Source organism: Triturus cristatus, chromosome 3_1 (assembly GCF_964204655.1).
Source record: "Triturus cristatus chromosome 3_1, aTriCri1.1, whole genome shotgun sequence".
Lineage (NCBI taxonomy): Eukaryota > Metazoa > Chordata > Amphibia > Caudata > Salamandridae > Triturus > Triturus cristatus.
In genome coordinates this window covers 293,234,517-293,248,767 of record NC_140583.1, presented here as the reverse complement: position 1 = coordinate 293,248,767, position 14,251 = coordinate 293,234,517, and the positions used below count along the sequence as shown (strand labels likewise).

The window sequence follows — 14,251 nt, the reverse complement described above, 5'->3', positions numbered from 1 at the left end:
GGTGGAATGGACTTCGCAGCACTCCTTGTAGGGTGATATTTCTAGAAGTAAGGATTCAGTTCTTAGGAGTGAGGAGAAAGCTCCAGAGGGTGTTGGATTCTAGCTTGGTATTAGGGTATGTCTGCATGAAGGGTTTCATGTACAGTACAACTTAAACTGAAGGTGATCATTGCATCACTGGGTAAACAGTTAAAAGCAATGAAAACAGATCTGAAAGTTACAAAGTACTTGGTGCACGAGAGTAGCCGATCTACAGCATCTAGGCCATTTTAAACAAGGTAGGTCTATGGAATTTCGGATAGTAAGGAAATCCCAGGGGACTACAGATTTGAAGTCAGATTATTGATGTAGGATTTAACACCTTTCATAAATTTGGCTGATGTTGCACACTTTTTTGGCTAGGTGCTACTGTGGACTTGCAAGCTGAGATTTGTGTTCACTGTAATGCCTAGGGAATTTGTACACTCAATGAAAGCAGGATTTGTAGTCTTAGGTACTCAGTGAGTCCAGCCAAGGTTGAACAGGAATAGAGCACGGGGGAATACAATTAGGAGACATCCTGTTTAAAGAGGGTTCAGATTGAGATGTGTCCTGTCCTCCAGATTTGCATATCCACTAAATCTTGGTCAGGAGTACATTGTCCTCAGGGGGAGATGCTTTCAATTACAGCTAGCTGCCGTCAGTGTATAGGTGATAAAGAGATGTTGGTGCAGCTGAGGATTTGCTTTTAAATTGTTCCAAATTAAATGCATAAGACAGTACAAGGACTCTTCACTATATTTCTGGGAGATACATCACTTTACTTCAGAGAGGTAAGGAAAACTTCCTATATGTAAATAGCAGTCACTCACTACATATGATAAGGTGGGTTGCTCATCTCTAGAAAGTCCAACTGGAAACTTGATTAAAAAGAGCTCCATCTTAGCACAAGGCATACTGGTTGTGTACAGCTGCTTAGGCTGGGCAAGTCAAATCTTCTGAAGAAGTGATCTGCTTCATGAAATGCAATACAAGATTGCACTTGTAATATGTTAAGAAGGTATGGCAAATAATGAATCTTCAGACAAAAAAGTGAGTTTCCCAGGACACTGAGGATGAGTTTAGATGGCGGCAACCTCTACATACTCTCTTCCACAGCATGTACAGCAAAAGATTCCTTATCATTTTGGGACATTCGCTGTCCTTCCTTCCAATAATAATTTAGTAATCATGGCCCAGAGTCTCTGCTGTTCATCGGACTTCTCTTCAAATCTTGTTAAAGACCAAGGATCAATTTATGGTACATTCAACTACCCACTTGGAGTCTGGGTCTTAGATTTATTCATATTGCATTCTTGTGAATAAGCGGAAGACCTCCACTATACCAATGGGTCTACATACAGTAGCAGCATCAGCTACGTTTCCTGGTTAAAACCCACACCTATTTAGGGGCTCCAGATATTGATGACATGCTCTTTGGGGTTCAAAGTCCTTGGAGATCCACAACAGGGCAGTAACATACAGCAAAGTATATGCACCTGATTTTAACTTTGCAAAAATGCCGAAAACGCCTTTCTTTCTTCCATGTATCTAACACACCTCCTGAACCATTAGTATGAGAGTCTGCTCAAAACCATTTCCCACAAAACGGTCATATGTTATTCAGGTACAGGCGAAAATTTGTTGATTTTCAATTTTGCGAATACCATCAGGCTTAGACTCTAGAAAGCAGACATTTATAAAAGGAACACCTCATTTTTATGACAGAATGTTCTTGGTGTAATTTTTACAAAAAGCTTTTATGTCAAACACATTATAGTACTTCGGATCCTTTGCTAACATGCATCATTTTACGGCATCTTCGTTATTCATATCAAACTCCGTTTTAGCAAAATCTTTCAAATTCCCACACCAGAGAGAGACTACCCTTGACACGGTTTCTTAGCTCCTCTTGTCATGATTACCTAATTTTTAAACGTCTATTCCTCTTTTTAGGTCTCGCCTGACCCAGCGCATGCGCTGGTTTGGCAAGACTTTTTGTGAGGGCTCAAAAAAGTGCTATCATGGCCAGCCTAGAGCTACAGTGCATGTGTGCGGGCACGCGCACCGCGCTTGATCGCGATCACTTTCACTTTCGTGGCCGCACGGCCGCTTTGATGTTCTCCGTGAGCCAATGCTTGTTTTTTTCTGTTTATTACTTCTATGTAGCAATGGTGGCACCCGTGCTTCAGCTTAAACATCTTAGGCTAAAGTCGGGTGCTGAGATTGCTTCAAAAGTAAAGAAATAGACAATTCTTTACTTTTGAAGCAATCTCGGCACCCGACTTTAGCTTAAGATGTTTAAGCTAAAGCACGGGTGCCGCCATTACTACAGAGCAGTAATAAACAGAAACAAGCATCGGCATAGCCAATAGGTCTCACTTTTGTGACCTTATAAGTATTTAGTTATGCAACTGTTGCATGGCTAAACACTTATAAGGTCCCAAAGGCGAGACCTATTGGCTATGCCAATGCTTGTTTACAATAGCAAGAAAGCTTCTGAACAATTACCAAACCCACCATCTCCTAGTGCTGTTATCCTTCCTACAACATCCTTCCTCATATTTCCTACATCCCCATCAAACCAGTCTACTCCTTGCCGCCCCTTCTTCAGTTTTCAGTTGGTTTTGAGTCAATGTAGCTATCCTCCCGGCTAGTTTATTTACATTTACTTTCTATTTCCTCAGGCCTTGCCTATTAGTATTATGCACAATTATTCATAAACCTGGGTCAGTCACTATCGTTTTCACTTAAATAAATTACCCTTTGACTATGAAATCTTCTAGGGGCGCCACACTGTTCACAAAATGTTTAAAAATAATTCTGAGTATCAGTGCAGCTTCCTAAGGCAAATTGCTGTTGGGGCCATTATGGAAGTATTCTGTCTCCTATAAGGTAACATGTAATCTGCTGGGTAGAAAATATATATTTTATTCATTAACACTTTTCTGTTTGCCAGGAAAACGCGAGTTTTGTTGAGCTACTCATCACTTTGTTTTCTCTCTGGCAGGGAGTTGGGAGACGAAGCACGACCGAACTGCAAGAAATGTCTAATGTAAATTCTTCCTGAACGAAAGAAATCTGGGAGCTACTGAAACGAAGGTGCAATGCGAAAAATGATGGCGCTCACAACAGAGATCAAACGGTTTATAAAAACAGAGATAAAATAATCTGCAGTGGTGGGTCTGAAACCATCTGGACAGAGTATAATAGCTGTGGATGGTAGAAAGCGACGACGCAGTGTGAATCCTATTAAGCATGAACTCAGTGTTTTCACGGGCCTTAGGTGCATACGCAGCATTTGCCTAGAAGAGTGAGGTCGCCATTTCATACATTCACCAAAAATATACCTTCTGTGTATTTTTTCAGTTCTTGCATCAACTATTTCTGACCCGGAGAACACTCTCTCGACGCTGCAGAAACAGACTGACGAATCAGTACCTCTCCACTTCCAAGTAGTATAAACACCTAATGTGAAACAAAATCTCTTACTATACAGCACGAATCCTCTGCAGGGGTAGGGAGCATCACTGTCTTTGTGCGGTTTCTCTGCATAATCACTGCAGCAAACCTCCACAGCATGCTTTGAATCCTGTCTCCCGGTGTTTTGGAGGCTCGTGCTCCGTAGAGATACCACTTGCTTCTAAGCCAAGGCCTCAGGCTCCCCCGTGTGAAGAGCTGAGGGGACAGATAGTCCTTTGATGGGCAGTACTTCGAAAGACCCATGTGCACCTCTTGTCCAGGGGATTGTACCTTTATTTCATGTGATTTTCTTCAGCACAATAGTTGGCTTAGTACCAATCTGGAAACACACATAAACCATATTTATTCGAATTGGAGCCACCAATAATATATCACTTTCCAGCTTGAAAACATAGATGTGGCAGTCTCTAGACTCAAGTGGGAGGCATGCCTAGTTCTAGATAACCAAACAAATATATTTCGTTTCTGTATCAATTATATTGGTGTGTCCAGGGAATCAATTTTACAAGGATTTTTAGTTTCAATCAGAAGTTAAAAGAGACCCTTGATGATCTGGGCGGTGTAGTCATACCAACCAACATTAGCGTCTACATGATACGCACCCTGTGGCTCTGCCTTGAGAGAGGTCAGTGATGCTTTCAAGAATCCAGCAAGCACCATATTACCAGAATGTAGCCTTGACAAACTAATGGTGAGCATAAGTTGTGAAATTTAGAACATACTTAAAATTATCATGGTATCTTTGCAGGAAAGGTTGACATTGAAAAGCTTTGATGTTCAGGACTACTTTACTACCACAGATGAGACAAATCAGTGATATGACCTACCCCATCAGGAAATAGGTCAAGCTATCCGAATAGGTTGATGAGAAGACATATTTGAATTTTTTTAAATTTTTTTTTAGCTTAGTTAAGTCTGTATCTTTATCAGCTTGACATTTGGTAATTAGGGCTTACTAGGAAATGCATTAGTTCCCGTTCTCCTCTTAAAAGTTTGAATTCACTGTATGAATATTGTGCTCCATTGTCTCATGCCCTTCAGAATACTGACTTTTATAATTCACGGCTCCTTTGTTCATGAATGTGTTTGGTCAATCCTTGTCAATCCTGAGAGTGAATACTCCAAGGAACAAGTAGGCCCCTTTGTGCAGTTTTCCTGGCACTGCCGATGGGATTGATTTTGACGTCGATGATGTCGTCGCCGATGAGGCAAAGATTTGTTTGACCGTCAATGGGATGGGCGCTGTGGATTGTACCATCAGCGGTGTGTTTGCCCTTGACGGTAATCCGATCACAATCACTGTTGCCACCTTCGTCGTGTTCAATGTAGATGCCGCAGTAGTTGTTTTCTTCTCGACGGCATAGTAGACGACATCCTCATCAACCGTGATGGGCTCACCGACGATCTCTCTGTAGATGTTGCTGACAGCGGTTTTCTGCATTTTTGGAAAATCTGAGCTGGCTGTGTAGGAGGCTTAGACGTTGGTTTCTTATGCTTTTTTTAAAAGAAAAGCTGCTCTTTATGTGTTGTAGAATGTTTTTTTCTGAGGGGCTATGTTCCCTATGAGATTTTTCTGAAGTACTACGCTCCTTGAGTGAACCTCGGTGGATCTTTTTTATTGATTTACTGGGAGTCTCGTGAAGAGAACGACCTTTTGACCTCTCTCTCTCTCCCTTTTATGAACTTTCCTGGAGGATGAGGACAAATCCTCACTGTCATCCTCTGAAACAGGGTTCTTCATAGCCTTAAGCTTTATGGCCCACAGCAGTCATCTCCCCTCTCTGTCCTTTAGGGTTTTAGAAGAAAAGGTAAGACATCCCTTATAATCCTTCACTTTGTGAGATGGGTAGAGACAGTATATGCAATCTTTGTGCTGATCTTCTGAATGAATTCTTTTCATGCCACAGGTCCCACAAAGCCTAAAAGATCTTTATTTGTTTACTCTGACATTGTAAAGTCAGATCTGAAGCAGCTGGCAATTAGCAGTAATAGATAGATGAAAATAACTCTCTGAATACTGGAAATAGTTGACATAAGCAGAGCTCAGGGAAGACTTTTTCAAACGACGTGCAGTAGAAAATCTGAGAGACAGAAGCCTCTGAGAGGAGTGTTCCAGAGGGTGGTGCAATCTGATTGGTTGAAGCATAAAAGTTTAGTCTCTTTTTTTTTTTTTTTTTTCCCAGACTTTATTTCGGTATTATTTCACACCATAAAAGTACACATGTACAACACATATTATTTACATTAATCATAGTTAAAAACATCCATAGTACATGAGGCAGATAGCAAGTTTAAAATAAAGTGCAAATAATATCAGGTTTAGTAAGTGTTAAAAGGTATTCCATTGGTTAAACTAATCATGAGTTAAACAATGCAGCATCATTGATCCAGGCAGTTCCTCATTTTAACAGTTAATTTTAAAAATTCTAGTACATGTAAAACACTATCACTATACAGGAGCTGAAGATACACAAGGGCTGGTCTAATTTGATTAAAATTAAGTTTTTTCAACAGGGCAACCAGGTAACGTCTGCGTGGATATTCATAAAATTTACATAAAAAAATAAAATGCAGCATATCCTGTGGAGACATTCCGTCGCAGCCACAGGGAGCAGCAGTTTTATTAAAATTGTCTAGTTTGGGTCTGATTAAAAGGTGATGAAAAATATTGAGCCTAAACCTTGTCAGTAAAAATTTTTCGTGCGAAGTAAAACTGCCCGTTAAATACGGCTCCATTGTATCGCAAGTTTTAAGGATCACGTATTTTCCGATACTAGGTTTCATAAGCTCCACCCCTTCTCTTTGGGTCACCCTATCCAAAAGAAAAGCTTGTTTAATTGCTACCACGTCCCCCTTTACAATCATGTCTGGGTGTTCAAACAGATTCAAACGACCCAGCCTGAAGAAGCAAGCTTTCAAATATTTCAACCAGGGGACGCACATTGAGTTGTCCTGGGATACAAGATCTTTCACAATTAGATGGGTGAGCGGTATATCTTTATTTAGCCACAGCTTTACCCAGCAGAGCAGTGGCCTTAGGGCAAATATATCACATAAATATTTTGTCCCCAGTTCTTCATGAACTGCCATAGTCGGTGTACTACCGGGAACACAGAGTAGACGTTTAAGAAAATTATTTTCCGCGACCTGTAAATGTTCTCCCTTTACATAGCCCCATAGTTCGCTGCCATAAACAGCGCTAGCTACTGATTTAGCATTATAAAGTTTAATCATTGCATTAGTTGGCTTCTTCCCCAGTTTTGTTGCGAAATTAAAAATAGAGGCATTTGCCCTTAACATTTCCCCCTTTTTTTTGGCCAGATGGGGACCCCAGCTAAGCTTGGAGTCAAATAAAACACCAAGATACGTGAATGATTGTGAAGTGGCGATTAAAACGTCATCTAATTTAGAAACAAACTTCTTTTTTGGTTGACGGCCAACATGCATAATGTATGATTTGGCATTATTGACCATTAAGTCTCTAACAGGCATAAAATTGTTAAAAGCGTTTAGGAGAGCCTGGAGTCCCTTCTCCGTTCTGGAGATTAAAACCGCATCATCTGCATATAAAAGAACTGGAATACTCCGCCTGCCAACTCTAGGGCAGTCAGCCTGTACCTCCTGCAGGACAACATCTAAATCGTTAATATAAAAGTTAAAAAGAAATGGGGCGAGAATGCAGCCCTGCCGTACTCCCTTCTTAATGTCGAAATTACCAGTGGTGTCCCCATTTGCAGAATACCTAACATTTGCACTGGTATTACTATGCAAATCCACCAGAAAATCAACAATCCCCCTATCCACCCCCTTCTCCCTCATGGTCTGCCACAGCCTTCCCCTGTTAACACAGTCGAAGGCTGATGACAGATCCATGAAGGCGAGGTGAACAGTCCCCTTCTGAACCGCCGTATATTTACTCAGTACCAGAAAGAGATTGAGGCACTGGGTTATGGTAGAGCGTCCACTGCAGAAACCGTATTGAGAGATTGATATAATATCGTTATCCTCCGCCCAACATGACAATCTCTGTAACAAGACTCTCCCCATGATTTTAACCATGGAGTCGATCAATGAGATTGGTCGATAGCAAAGAGGGCTGCCCTTATCTCCTTTCTTAAACACAGGGACAATCGTTGATAACCCCCATGCCAGAGGACAGCCCAGTTTAGAGGCTGCATTAAAGACTACAGCCAGGATTTGGCCCCAGAAACTCGGATCAGACTTATACAGGTCTGGAGGGATCCCGTCAGGTCCTGGAGCTTTCCTAGCTGTCAATCCCTCTATGGCCTCCATGACCTCACTTCTATTGAACTTGATGGTATCTCCCCTTACACTCAATTGTGAATTATTTATTACAGGGAGAGCTGAATAATACAATTGTTTAAAATGATGTTCCCACTCCTCTTTGGTTATGCAGCAAACTAAACCATCGCCTGGGTCTTCTACCAAAAAAGGTTTTTTAACTAGGGCCCAGAATCTGGAACTACTTTTTAGGATGGCGGGGTCTAAAATCTCGCTCCAAGCCTCATCTCTTAAGGTCTCTTTATGAGATCCAATAACAGATTTGTATTCTTTCCTGCATAGTTTTACATCCTCCTGGTTTCTCGGTTTGACTGCCAGGGCGCTCCTAAGATTGCGAGCAGCTTTGGAGCAATCATGGTTAAACCATCTTGGGCCACCTTTCTCCATATTATTAGCGGGGACCAACAGCATCTTAGACACCTTCTCCGTCAGGTTATGATATGCATTAAGAACCTGTCTTGGGTCTCCCCCCTCGTATGTACAGATCTTAATGTCCTCAGTGCATTTATCTATGATATTTTTATATTGTGTGACCATTAACCACTTGAGTCGCCTCCTCCCGTCCGTTGTAACCAGCCTACCTGAACTATAATTCTGTTTTTCCGTATTAATCCAGGGGCCCTTAAGGCGGATTGTCAGTGGGTTATGATCACTGAATTCACTGTGAACTATTTTGAACGAATCCAAAAAGGTCTGCATAGGTACTGACAGAAGTATATAATCAATGAAGGTGCCCCTGCCATGCCCTTTAAAAGTAGGGATGTCAAAACATTTTGAAGGATCCCTAAGTGTCATTGCCAAGACAAGATCTACGTTGTTTAATAAATCGTTACAAAATTCCCCATCTAACGTATGTTCCAGATGTAAACCACCCAGGCGCTCACACTGCAGATCTGTTAAACATTTGCTCAGAGGGTCACCACACGAGTGCACATTAAAATCACCCATGATCATAAGGTTATGAGTGAAGTCCTTCATAGAGGTAATAATAAAGACGTGTAGTGCAGTTATTGAACTTGACATTGAGCTAGCATTTGGGGTGTTATAAAAATTCACCAAACCCGCCGAGCAGTTTTCACCAGTTAAAACAAGCCCCATTATTCCAGAATGATGTGATGCAATTCTACGAGTATTGCACGGGAGTGTAATAGAGACAAAGGTCACCAGTCCCCCCTTTGCTCTGCCTCTAAATGATGGTGTAGCTGGCACAAAAAAGGCCTTATAACCTTCTAAGAAGAGGTCGCACTCTACCGACCAGGTCTCTTGTAGGCAGATTATCTTGAATTGTTTAATGTAATTAACCCAGTTAGCATCCGCCATCTTAGCGGCCAGTCCTGTGATATTCCACGAGACAACGTTACTGGTCGATGCTTTACCCTGTAGGTTTGTGGCGGGTGCTGAGTCGCCTATAACTTCAGAAACCTGGACCTTAGGTGCTTTATGTCAATCGCACATCTCTAGCCCGGATAGCACTTCATACCTATTCTGTGTATTCACGTTAGACCCATGGTGATATTGGCCAACACAATTAGACCCGTTCTGAATCTTGGCAACATTTTTTAAAATGACAAAGATGTGTTACTAAAGTGAAGGTTTTATGGCCTTCCCAGGCTACGTGTAACATTTCACTGCTTTCTGATGGTACCATGGGATCAGACGATGGGGAATGATTCAAGCATGTGAATCTATGAAAGATCCAATACTTGGAGTAATATCTCACTGTCAACGTCCTTGTTATCCTTAAGCTTTTGGAGCCAGTAACTTCCCCTCTCTGTCCCTCAGGGTTTTGGAAGAGAAAGTTCAACATACCATACAATCCTCCACTTTGTGGGATAAGTAGAGGCAGTAAATGCAATCTTTGTGCTGATCTTCTGAATGAAGCCTTTCCTTGCTACAAGTCCCACGTGGTCTAAAAGACCTTTCTTTGCTTACTCTGACATAGTAGAGTCAGATCTGAAGCAGTTGGTAATTAGTAGTATAAGGTAGATGGAAATAACTCTCTATGAAAAGAAATGAAATCCAGCATTTGTAAAGTGCTCAGCTACCTCCGCAGAGGTGTCCCGGCGCTGGGGGCCGTTGGGAAGATTAAGCAAGCTATTGCCCAGAGTCACATGGTGCTGGGCTTACCTGCCGCCGGCGCCTGGGATTGAACCGTGAGACCCTGTGGTCTGGAGTCGGGTGCCCTGGCCGCTGCACCACACCCCACCTGTTCTTCTATGAATACTGGAAATAGTTGACATGAGCAGAGCTCAGGGAACACTTGCTCAAATGACGTGCAGTAGAAAATCTGAGAGACAGAAGCCTCTGAGAGGAGTGGTCAACCTGATTGGTCGACGCTTAAACCTTTAGTCTCTTTTTTAAAATGACAAAGTTGTGTTATGAAAGTGAAGGTTTTATGGCCTTCCCAGGCTATGTTTAACATTACACTGCTTTCTAATGGCACCTCTGGACTCCCACTTCGACTGATTCAAGCATGTGAATCCATGAAAGCTCCAATACTGGAGTAAAACTCAACAGGCCCACAATAAAACTGATCTCTATTAAATGCAAAAGGAAATGTTATTTTGCACTGAGGAGGAATTAGATAAACTAAGGTTAAAGGCTCAGGAAATACATGCAATTATGGATGATGATGATGAAAGTGAAAACTCAAGAACAAAATGTTCTACGATATGCATGATATCAGTGCAGACCGTACAGCAATCTGTGGCTGAAGCAAGAGTGGTCCGAGAGCTGCGAGATAATGTCATTTCAAGGATACTCAAATTTGGTATTGGAGCACGAATGAACTGCAAGATCTGCATAAATAAAATTCTTCCAGAATGAAACAAACCTGGGAGAGGAACAGCTATTGAAACGTACCGGCTATGTGAGAAAAGTGTTTGAATTTATAAGGCTCACAAAAGATCAAAAGGTTTATAGAAAAAGATCTGCAGTGCTGGATCTGAAACCATCTGGACACATTATAATAGCTGTGTATGGTAGAAACTGAAGACGCAGAGTGAATCATATTAACGTGAATGCAATGATTATTTTTACAGGCTTTAGGTGCATACGCAGCATGTGCCTACAACAGAAAACCTGCCATTCCATACATTCCCCAAAAATATTTCTTTAGCCCATGAATAAATAGAAGTGTAAGACGCTGCAAAGGCAGAAGCAAAATGTAGCGAAAAACTCAAATAATGTCAGAGGTGAAGGCCAATTATGAAGAGATAAAACACTAGAGGAATACAACCAGTTTACACTTCTGCAATTAGTGATGGTGTACTGGCTGTTCTTTATGGATTGTGATGTGCAGTCGTGTCTATGTTTATATTTGTATTTCTATGGCCTCAATATTTCAACTTTTATTTGAAATACGTTGCTTATTTATATGGCCTATTATGTTCTGATTCCTTGTTTCCATACATTTATCAAGAAGTTAAATATTTTACAAATGCCTGTACTAGAATGGAGCTACTGGCTAATTGTTATTGTTGGGTACAACTTGCATTGGAGGTGTCTATGAACGTTGGTAACTCCGTTCTCTATGAAATTATCACTCATTACATTTCCTCTACCTCTTCGTGGTGCCTTTTTTGATACATATTCATTACATCAGGCCCTTTTAGAAATTGCACCTAAGGAACCCAAGTGGTAACTTCCTGCGGGATAAAGACTGCACGCCTGTCTGCAGCACGGGAAGGAACTGATCTAGAGCTACAAGTGTGCATAGTGGTACTATGCTTGATATAAGAGAAATGTCAGATCGAGAGCTGCAAAGGTGCACAGTGATCGATAATGCAAAACAGCGAATGAACATGAAAAATTGGAAGAAATAGGCGATTGATTATTAATATGAAAATAATCCAAACATGAAACGGTAGACCTGAGAAAATACGGCCTACAGAAAAATAAGGATCTGGCCTGTGCATAGTCAGTCACTGCATTGTGAAAAATCTCTTTTCATGGGTGAGCATATCTTTATTCCATTGTGCTAGACAAGAGAATGAGATGTCGATTATTGGCCAGATTTGGAGTTGCTTCTAAATATTATAGAATGTTCCACCGGCCAGACATTTCCGAGGAGCAAACCAGAGAAACCTCTTGCACTTTTATGTATTAGGGCGGAGGTTCGACAGTTATCACATCTTTTTACACAAGAGTTGTTAAATGATTGTAGTTGTGTACTAGAGTAAGTGAAACCTTCCGAGCTCATGTAGCAGTGAAATGTACAATATCTACATTAGTATTTGTGTGGAAAGTTCTAGCTTATCCTGGGGAATTGTGTGACCCCCAACCTCTCAGCTTGGGGTCAGCAACCATTGTGGTGGTGACCAATACTGTTCTCTATCTATGGTTCTTTGGGGAAAGGGACGGTCTTCACATTACTTCCTCCCCAGGAGTAGTGGTATGAAATGTTGGTGACATGTGACACTTTTTTTAACCCTAACGTGCGGGAACTGGGCCCTTCTTTTCACACCAAGCTTTATGGCTGACGCAGTCCCAACCCTCAATTCCAGATGTTGTTTCCTGGTGTTGTTTTTTAGGTCTCGGGTAGCGTTGCGAGGCATGCTGTATTAGAGTATATTTTAGAAGTGGGGTGGAAGCCCCGCCCCTATTTTTCATTAGCTGGTGTCATCGTTCATGGTAAACGCTGGCTTCCGATTGAAAATGAGGCTTCTTAGTCCCTCCTTGTTACCGCCCTGTCTTCTTTTGGGACCGCCGATCAGGACTGGATAGTTTACTTGCGGCGTTATACTGTCTCCTTCAATTAGTGTGTAAGCACTTTTTTTTATTCGCGCAATGGCAACAGCTTGTTTTGTTTCGTTATCACGCCATGCTAACGACTTAAATGTGCATAAGAGCCGTGCTTTATATTTTAGCTTGGCACCCGCTTTATACAAAAATAATCGTGCATACTGCGCACTGTACATCCAGCTGGACACATTCTAGTGTTCCACTGCTGATGTAAGACACTGTACACCCACCCACCACAGGCGTCACCAGTCAGGTGACCCTGTTAATAAAAGGGGCCGGGCGCACGTGCCCTGGGCCAGTTCCAGCACTTAACTACTACGTGTCTGTGTTGTCATTTGTGCAGTATGTGGGCCTAAGGCCCAAGGCACCACAATGGCGACGAGCGGGTCGATTCCCGCGTACATGCCGCCGACCGTTTCATGGTTGGTCAGAGGGGAAGAGTGAGCAGATCGTAATGCATCCCCGCATCTCCTGACGACACAAAGGCAAACCAGCCTGGGCAGAGTACGTCTACGGCCACTCAGCGAACCCATCAGGTTACTGTGCTCAATAAAACGTTACCCTGCGACCTAGCCTCCACTGGTGTTGGTGACTGTGCGCCGTCCCACCCACCTGCGAGGCAAGAAAGAGGCAAGCTGGTCCGGCCATTGACAGCGACCTCGGCCTGGAGCCGCACCTCCTGCGCCGGAAGTCCGCAACTGTTGCTGCCATGTCCGTAGGTGAGATGCGGCCGACCACATGTGGACCCCCGCCTGAGAGCACCGCTACAAGCACAAGGTCGTAAAGCCCGCAGCGTTAGGTTAGGCTGCTGTGGCGCGTGAGGGCTGCCGCGCGACCGAGCATTCTCGTACCGCACCCAGGAGTGGTAGTTACGGGGTGGCCAGACGGTGAAGCAATGTTAAGCCGGCCAGAAGAGACAGCTTGCTGTGCGTCCCCCACCAGAAGCTGCGCCTCGCAGAGAGGCAATGAAAACGGCTTAGAATAGGAAACTGCCGCAGCGTCACTTGACTACAACCAATGAACCATGCCATCGCGGAATACTTTTCCCCGCCCAAGTATTTACCGCCCTGAAAAGTGAGGCCCGCGATGCCCTGGAAAGCTGACTGGCCGCACCCACCGTCCATCCTCTCTGCCCTACCTGCTGCCATCTGTCACGGAGAGGTTTGAGCTGGCTAGAGGCACCCACAGTGAGGAACACCAGCATTTCCAGTACACCCTGAGGCCCGCAGCGTGATGCAAGTTGTCACGGCCTCCCGCAATGCCTGCAGCGCCGGAGAGAGACGAGCGAGGCCTGCAGCAATCGGGAAGAGCTGCCTAGCCGCTCTGTTTTCTTCCGCAGTGCCACCCAGTGGCCGTTTCACCACACTGCACCTTGGGCATGATCAAAAAGAAAAGGAAGTTACTTGGCACACAAGTCGGCCCCACGCAGTGGCTCACAATGAATGAATGACACAAGCTCAGTGCCTGCATGGAGAGACTGCTCTGAACCGACCTTTCTCAGCAAAAAAAAACAACAAAAAAAACTACCGTATGGTGAAAAGGAGCTGCTCACCCAGTGGTGAAAATCGGCACCCCGACCGGAGGAGGGAACTGCCAAATGATGAATTGGGTTTTATAAAGCGCACGTAGCTGCCCTGGGGCGTCCAAGCGCTGAGAAAACCGACTGGGCTAAGGTTGCTTAGGAAGAATATCTAACCTACTACTG

The 14,251-nt window shown here is 43.2% G+C and overlaps 1 protein-coding gene across 1 annotated transcript in view; it reads right to left on the bottom strand.

Moving 5' to 3' along the window:
• Nucleotides 1-13,864, bottom strand: part of HCN4 (hyperpolarization activated cyclic nucleotide gated potassium channel 4) — an 820,325-nt gene extending 806,461 nt beyond the window's left edge. Inside the window, exon 1 of the mRNA XM_085643909.1 lies at nucleotides 13,685-13,864. The gene's annotated coding sequence lies outside the window, so the exon portion shown is untranslated. The remainder of the gene's footprint in view (nucleotides 1-13,684) is intronic.
• Between the last annotated feature and the right edge of the window lie 387 nt (nucleotides 13,865-14,251).